Here is a 7,929-nt window from a genome sequence, read left to right on the forward strand (position 1 = left end):
CATGGGAGGTTTTCAACCCTTCGTTTTATTAAATATAGCTTTCAGTGGAGAAAAATGCACTGAGCCTTGCTTTTCTATCATTGATCTGCCGTATTTGAGAGAAAGATAGGTACAATGAGTCTACGTTCTATCCATTACAGTGAACATACATGATTGACAAATGGAAGAGACAAACAACGCCTTATACTATGAAAAATAGAAACTGATCATTCACCCAATTATCAGAAGATGGAGGTTAAACACTTGAAATAAGACAAGGTTCAAGTTGAAAATGAAAATCAAAGGCATAGTGTGGTCATTTCACATGCCAATTATTACCCTTGTATTAGATATTGGGGGCTACAAGTACACAATCTTACTATAAGTACACAAATTAACTGATTAAATTTTCTGAATTACCTATTCGTATCAATAACTTCCATTGTGTGCAAATCCAACCAAATAATCTAGATCTAGTTAACATTTCACTTTCTCCCGTTAAATGATATAAATTTTTTAATGGAAAAAAAAGTACATTTCTAATTATAAGTGACCATACAGCTTTAGACATGATAATTCTTGGCTTTCAATGTCAGTGCCCCCACCAAAATGAATTTATCATATGAGCACTTTATTTTTGTTTGTGTATAACAACTTTGTCAACCAAAACTCAAATAATACAAAACCCTACCATGTTCAAGATGGTGTGACCTTGCCCCTTGGTGCTGCAATCAGAGGAAGCACGTTGCTTCTGTCCCAATATGTTGGCCATAAAGCAGCAAAAAGAAATGCGAACCACCAATCTGAATAATAAAGATGTTAAGTAAACTCATCCTTTGATCAATGGTATCATATTTTGAGCCATTAAAATAAAAATAAAATAAAAAATACTACAAGATTGAATTAATTTTAAAATAATAAAATCTAGACGTCCGTGCTCCAATTGCACTAAAAAAAGAGTGAATTATGAACCTTGAGAATTAAAAAAAGAGTACATCAGAATCTATCACATCCAAAAACTGAAAAAGTCACTGACATTTCTAACCAAAATATTATTCTCTCCAGGTACTAGTTACCTGCAATCCATCCCATCAAGTTCATGATAACAAGATAGAATATAACTAAATACCAAAAGAAAAACAACTAAAGTAGTTCTGGCATAATAGAAGCAAACCCTATAAGGAATATACACAATGATCTAAATTGTGAATAGCAACTACTATTTTCAAACTAATGGCTGAAGTCCCACTCCAGATAATACTCCAGATAATAGAGGAGTCTCAACTTGCTGCACCAAAAAGACGCCAGTCATAAACCTTGAAGCTTGTTACAGCTAGTCTGAATACCTCGTCCATGGGGATACATCCAGCTTGTTCAGCCGAAACAGCCGACCTGGTGCCAACTGTGCCTGCGCTTTCACTAAATGGGCTGCAAGCATAAAATAGAAGTAAATAAGTGTCTTGCATATTCATAGTTTCCACAAAATCTATGCAATACAAAATGCATATGTTAATCATTTTCTAATTTGGATTATAGTCTTAGGTCTAACATTACTAAATTCAAAATGATTAAATTTCAGTTTAACTGGCCTTTAAGTTCTAACCAGATATAGAGCTAAAATCTTAAAATGCAGTAGAATTTTCCTAAGTGATTATTGCTGTCAAAAACATTCTACATACTTTATAACAACGAGCTCATATGCAGTGACTAGTGCATCAGTATCAACTCCTTTAAGACACATATTTGCCAAATAAACCTGGGAAAAAAGAAAAGAAAAGGGATGATCCCAAGACCTATCAATGTAACAACAATGTCAAGCTAGTGCGTGAACAAAGTTAAAAGAGTTTGCCATGCAAACATAACTTACTTTAATGATATTTTGTGCTTCCCTTCCTTCATCCCTTAGAAATTGCCTATCATTAATTTTAGTGAAAGTAAGTAAGGGGTAAAAATGAATGCGATGGAGTACATTGATAGGTACAGGGCCTCTGATCAATGGGCCTTGCATAAGATTAGAGTTGGTCAGTAGAAGAGCATAAAAGCCCATTGTGGAGAGCAAGGTATCTCTTGAATATCCATAACCATTGCGTGATAAGAACAGTTTCAGAATATTATAATACTAAAGAAAACTTCTATTATTCCTAAATATAAGAATACAATGGTTAGGAATATCCAAGAGATCCTTTGCTTTGATCTCCCAAATTCTCATTTTTTTTACATTTCAGCTCTCATATTTTATCTCTCAAATGCTCTCTCTTTTATACTCTACTAACTGACTGACTCTGTAATGTGTATCCAAGGCCCATTAGTTAGAGGTTGAACACTTGGTAGAACCTAATAAGGTATCTAACATTCACGTATAAAAATCAACAAAGACAGAGACCAACCAATCAGCAATTGTCATTCCCACAAAAAGAAGCCCAACGTCTTGACAATACATGAATCCATAAAACAAATTTACAAGCTTAGATTTTAAGAGTATTCGGTAACAACAAAGTGATTAACATAAATTCAAATAACTAAAGCATGCTTCAGCTGTAAATCAGTCCTCATAGGTCATAACATCAACATATAGGACATGATATCACAACTAATTTTAAAGAAATAGGCAGGGAAACATGCTCATAATACCGCAAAACTTTAAAAGTGTGTTTGACTGTTTGTGGGGGTTGAATAATTGAAGGGTTGGATTGCCACCAAGAAGCCAAAGTTTAAATGGGAGACACAATTTACCTCAAAATGGAAATAGAACAAGGCTTGAGCCAACAACTACTCGGGTAATCAGATAATATCTTGATTACAAAATACTAAACAGGTGGTTAGTTCAATAAAATTTTGCATCTATAACCTATATTTGCTCTTCAATATTTGAGAATGCCTAATACTAGTGTGCATCACAAGGCACTTATCTGGATTATTGTGTATATATAACGTGGAAGCCAGAGAAATCTAATAGTAATGCGAATATATAACGTGCATTAATCCTTAGGTAATATGACCAGGAAATGATGGAGTAAACACAATGGTAATGTAAAAACAAGTATAGAAACTTTACCATTTGACCTACTGCAGTTGTTACAACAGCAGGTGTGTTAATGTACATCAAATCTGGCATTTCAAGGACTCCAGACTGTTCAATAACCTGAAATAATTTCAGGAGAAGTATGATCAAAGCATACAACAAACTTCTGCAACAAATATTCCATTTAATGAACTAAAATAAAGGGAAGTCATTTTGTCTGATTGTGTTGAAAGATAATACTTGCCAAGACACACAGTGATTGAAGTAGAGGCAGAGTTATAGCTCCATTAAATCATTCGAATCACCCATTGAAAGAATAAAAAGAGAATATGCAATGTTATACTAAGTAGAAATAAGCAATAGAATCTGCTAATCGGTGACAGTTAAATCTAGGAGTGTACACGGAAAGTTGGACTGGGTGAAACCATGTTTGTCCTAACCCAAACCCGGCCCTAAATATTTACTGGTCTATTTTTTATACCCTAACCTGGCCCTAGACCCGATGAATCTCATCACTTTTGGGCCACAACTAGGGTCTAAACCGGATGAAAACCAGGTTTCTAATGACTACGTGAAGCCAAATAGATATTTTAATACTTGTGATAGGCATGGTGGCCTTGAGTCCTTGACCCAGTCATCAACCATAACTTTCCAGCCACAATGTTAAACCAATATTTCGAATGTTAGTCTCTTTCATTAATGCAAAACTAGCATATTAAAACTACACACAAACATTAAAGATAGACATTTAAGTAGATGCGATGTTACAATATAAGAATGATTTAAATAGATTAGCAATCACAGCTATTTAGCCACCTATCTCCAGATCCTCATCAAACATAAATGAAGATTAAATTTGAAATAAAAAACACATAATTGACCAAGAATTTACAGCTAATACGAAATGACCCTAAGCATGCCAAGATAATATAGTGGAATGAATTCATACTCGATAAGTATACGTGTAAGTTGGCAAATATCCCTCGAGCCGTGCTTTCGAAGAGGAGTTATCTTGAATCCCTTTCCTGATTTCATAATTTTCATTAAATGACATTTCATCAACTATAACAAACTCAGCAACCAATTTCTTACAATCTTCCAAGCTATACCCTTTAAAGACTTTGTCAGCTTCCCCTTCTTCAACAATTTTAGGCATATAACCATAAAGTGTCCCTTTTTCCTTACTTTTGTAAATATCCACTTATGATCAGCTTTCAAGTGCTTATTTAGAGAATTTGTGCCATGTTTAGTTGGATGACAACTATATATTTTACAACAATGATTACATTTAGTCTTGTGTTGTCCCTTAGTCTCAGCCAATGGAAGCCCAGTAAAATGTTGCCAAATATAAGATTTTTTCCCCTTATGAACAAACTCTTGACCCTCGTTGTCTTCATCCTTGTTTTCTTCATCAACTTGGGGTGCAGCAGGAGGAGCTGTGGCAGCAACAGTGGCAGGAGATGTGGCAGGGACAGCGACATGGTCAGGGTCCACTTCCATTGCTTTGTTTTCCTCCTTGATTTGTGGAGCAATCCAATTAACTTCTCCTCCTCCCATTAATCTTTATCTAATGGTAAGCAAAACAAAAACAAGGAATAACCAGACCAATTAACTACTGAGAAGTTAACATAATTATGCTAATAACAACAATTAATCAGACCAAATAACAACTGAATAATCCAGCATCAAGCATAATAATGCTAATATCAACAATCAACACTTCAAACAAACAACTCTAAAATTAACATATAAATCAGAATAGACCATATTTTAAAAATTTAACATATTAATCAACGTTTCAAATCAACATTGACATTTTAAAAATTACAACAAATTAAAATTTATAATCAAGCCAGACCTTAATTTAAATTTTCAAACAATTTTTTGAAAAAGGCACTGAAGAAGGCCAAAATGGTGAAATGGTTGGGATTGGTACACTGTTGAATGTAGCGTAACCTAGGTTGGAAAAGAGGGATTTCAGAATACTCAAAATCTGACAATCCATGTCAATGTAAATACTTAGAGTGGAAGTTATGCAACGAAGCCAGCTAAGCACTCTCTTATGAGTTATGACTCCAATAATATGGCAAAACAATTAAGAAAAAATTCACAATGCATTCAAACTCCCAGCACCATCCACACACTAGAATAATGCACTTTACTTAAATGCATAGGATGAACATAACAGAATCCAATTTCCACAAACCAATTACATTTTCCCACTCCATTAATCCTATACCATAAAAGACAGAATGAAATAATGGCTTACCACACTTCCTTCAGCATCGTGCCCGTTAGCAAGGTCTTGGAAAAGCCAAACAGAACTTCTAAAAGCTCAAAGATCAAGCTCTCCTAACGAGTAGGGTCAGCAAAAACCTAAAATCCAAGGTGCATAAACAAATTAGTAAAGAACTAGAATACTAGAATAGACAGCGTAATCAAAAGAGAAAGCAAGACAGACCAGGAAACCCCTGCAAAACGCCGTTCTCGGCCACACAATACGAATTGATTCATGGGTCACACGTGTTGCCTGGAGTTAAGGCCCGTGACTGCTTCTCTCCTCCTTTTTAACCGATCTAGACTCTTCTCCTCCACATTTCTCTTCATTTGCTCCCTTCTCCTTTTGATTTCTCTTCGTTTCCAGATGGGTTGCGCAGGTGCAAAAACAAAAGAGGAGCAAGCTTATAACGGTGAGTTCAAGTTTATAAATGCATATATTATTAATAAGATTATGCTACAAGTATAAGCGTTCCAGTAGCCAAGTCTACTTACGGTATAATTCTAACAACAAAAGTCATGCGTGTGTCATTGCTTCTTCATTCTGCGATCTTTCCAAGCACATAAATTTTTACATATAATTACATATAGTAAAAATCTTATTGATATAATATAGAAATTTGTGTACATAACATCAAAATTTTTATCTATTGCATAAAACTTTTTACACATTACAAATATATTTTATTAGTTAGATAAGTTAATGGTAATTTTTTAAAAATTTTTATATTGTATATTAAAATTTTTGTACTGCAAATTAAAATTTTTGTGTTTTAATTTTTTAAATATATACAAAAAAAATGAAGACATTAACGAAAATAATGATAACGAGAAAAAATAAGGAGGAAAAGAAATCAAATAAAAAAAAGATTAGAAGAAGACATTAAAAAAAAGAAAAAAAAAAGAAATGCGCATATCTGATTTAATTAAAACTTAACTGATAAAATTATTTAACAACATAATTTTATTGAATATCGTTGTTAGTTAGTTGTATAATTTGTTTTAACTTTTTATTTTAATCTGAGCTTAAAATAATGCATATGAACTTCTGAAGCCGTTGCTTGCAGCAGTCATTGATTTAATAGGGGGTGTGAGTTGTATAGTATTCGTGGGTTATTGAAAATGCATATTATTTATGAGAAATATTAGGTAACTAATTTTTAATTAATATTAATTAATTTTTTAAAATTATTTTATTTATTTTAAATTCTAGATTTTATGTCATAAATTGTTAATTTTATATTCTATACAAGAGGTCATTAGAGAGGTGGTAGGATGGATCGGGGACTCGTTGGTCGAGGTAATGATACTGTTGGATCTTCGGAGCGGTGGAGGGTGATATCTGCAAAGACAATTTGATACTCAAGTTAGAATGGATCTAAGAGATATAGGTAGGGTTAGAAATGTGTGACGTAATTGAGGGAGCCCTCAGCTCCTTTATATAAGGGATAAGTATGATTTTAGTCCCTAACGTAGAGGCCGAAAATTTATTTTGTCTCCGACTTTTTTTTCGCTACAAAATGGTCCCCAAAGTTTAAATTTGTTTTAAAACCGTCCTTCGAACTAAAATGCTCATATCCCTTCTTCCCCAAAATCATGCAAAGCACCAGCAGAAACACAATTATAAGCACCACCACTACTACCACACCCACCACCACCCACCACCTACCACCACCACCACCACCACCACCACCACCACCACCACCATCATAATCATGGATAATGGAATCATAAGAACTCAGAACCAGAACCACCACCACCCCCACCCACTACCACTCCATCACCATCTGCATCACACCAACCAAAACTCAGAAAATCAACATCATCATCGTCATCCTCATCAGAACCCAGAACTCATATCCAGAATTCAAACTCAGAAAAACAAGAACTCAACTCAAAAAATCATCATCATCATCAAGAACCCATAATCCAGAACTCAAACAAACTCAGAACTCAAACTCAAAAAAACAAGAACTCTACTAAAAAAATCATCATCATCATCAGAACCTATAACTCAGAATCCAGAACTCAAACTCAAAAAAAGAAACCCAGAACTCAAACTCAAAAAACAAGAACCCAAAACTCATAAAATAATCATCATCGTCATCATCATTAGAGTTCTGGAGGAGGCGAGGGCGACGATGAGGTCACGGCGGCGACGATGAGGGTGAGGCGACGACGTCAGCGAGGGCGAGGAGGAGGAGCAGAAACGGCTTGACCCTCGCGGTGAAATCCAGCAGCGAAGACCGAACGACAAGGAGCAGGAGCGACGGCGAGGGCGAGGCGGCGGCACAAGGCCGAGGTGGCGACGACGAGGGTGAGGAGCGGCGTCAGCGAGGACCCCTTCTCTCCCCCCTCCTCCCCGTTTCTCGCACCCCTTTTCTTTCTCTCCCCACCCCCGCTTCTCTATATCCCTGATGAGCTGATATTTTATACGCTTTTTGGCATTGTTTTTAGGTAATTTTTAGTAAGTTCGAGCTACTTTTAGGGATGTTTTCATTAGTTTTTATGTTAAATTCACATTTCTGGACTTTACTATGAGTTTGTGTGTTTTTCTGTGATTTCAGGTAATTTCTGGCTGAAATTGAGGGACTTGAGCAAAACTCTTAAAAAGGCTGACAAAAGGACTGCTGATGCTGTTGGAATCTGAC

At 35.3% G+C, this 7,929-nt stretch overlaps 1 pseudogene; it reads right to left on the reverse strand.

Moving 5' to 3' along the window:
* Positions 1 to 882: 882 nt before the first annotated feature.
* Positions 883 to 5,768, reverse strand: LOC130979397 (uncharacterized; annotated as a pseudogene).
* Positions 5,769 to 7,929: the final 2,161 nt, after the last annotated feature.

The sequence above is a fragment of the Arachis stenosperma genome, chromosome 5 (assembly GCF_014773155.1).
Source record: "Arachis stenosperma cultivar V10309 chromosome 5, arast.V10309.gnm1.PFL2, whole genome shotgun sequence".
In the NCBI taxonomy this organism is placed as follows: domain Eukaryota; kingdom Viridiplantae; phylum Streptophyta; class Magnoliopsida; order Fabales; family Fabaceae; genus Arachis; species Arachis stenosperma.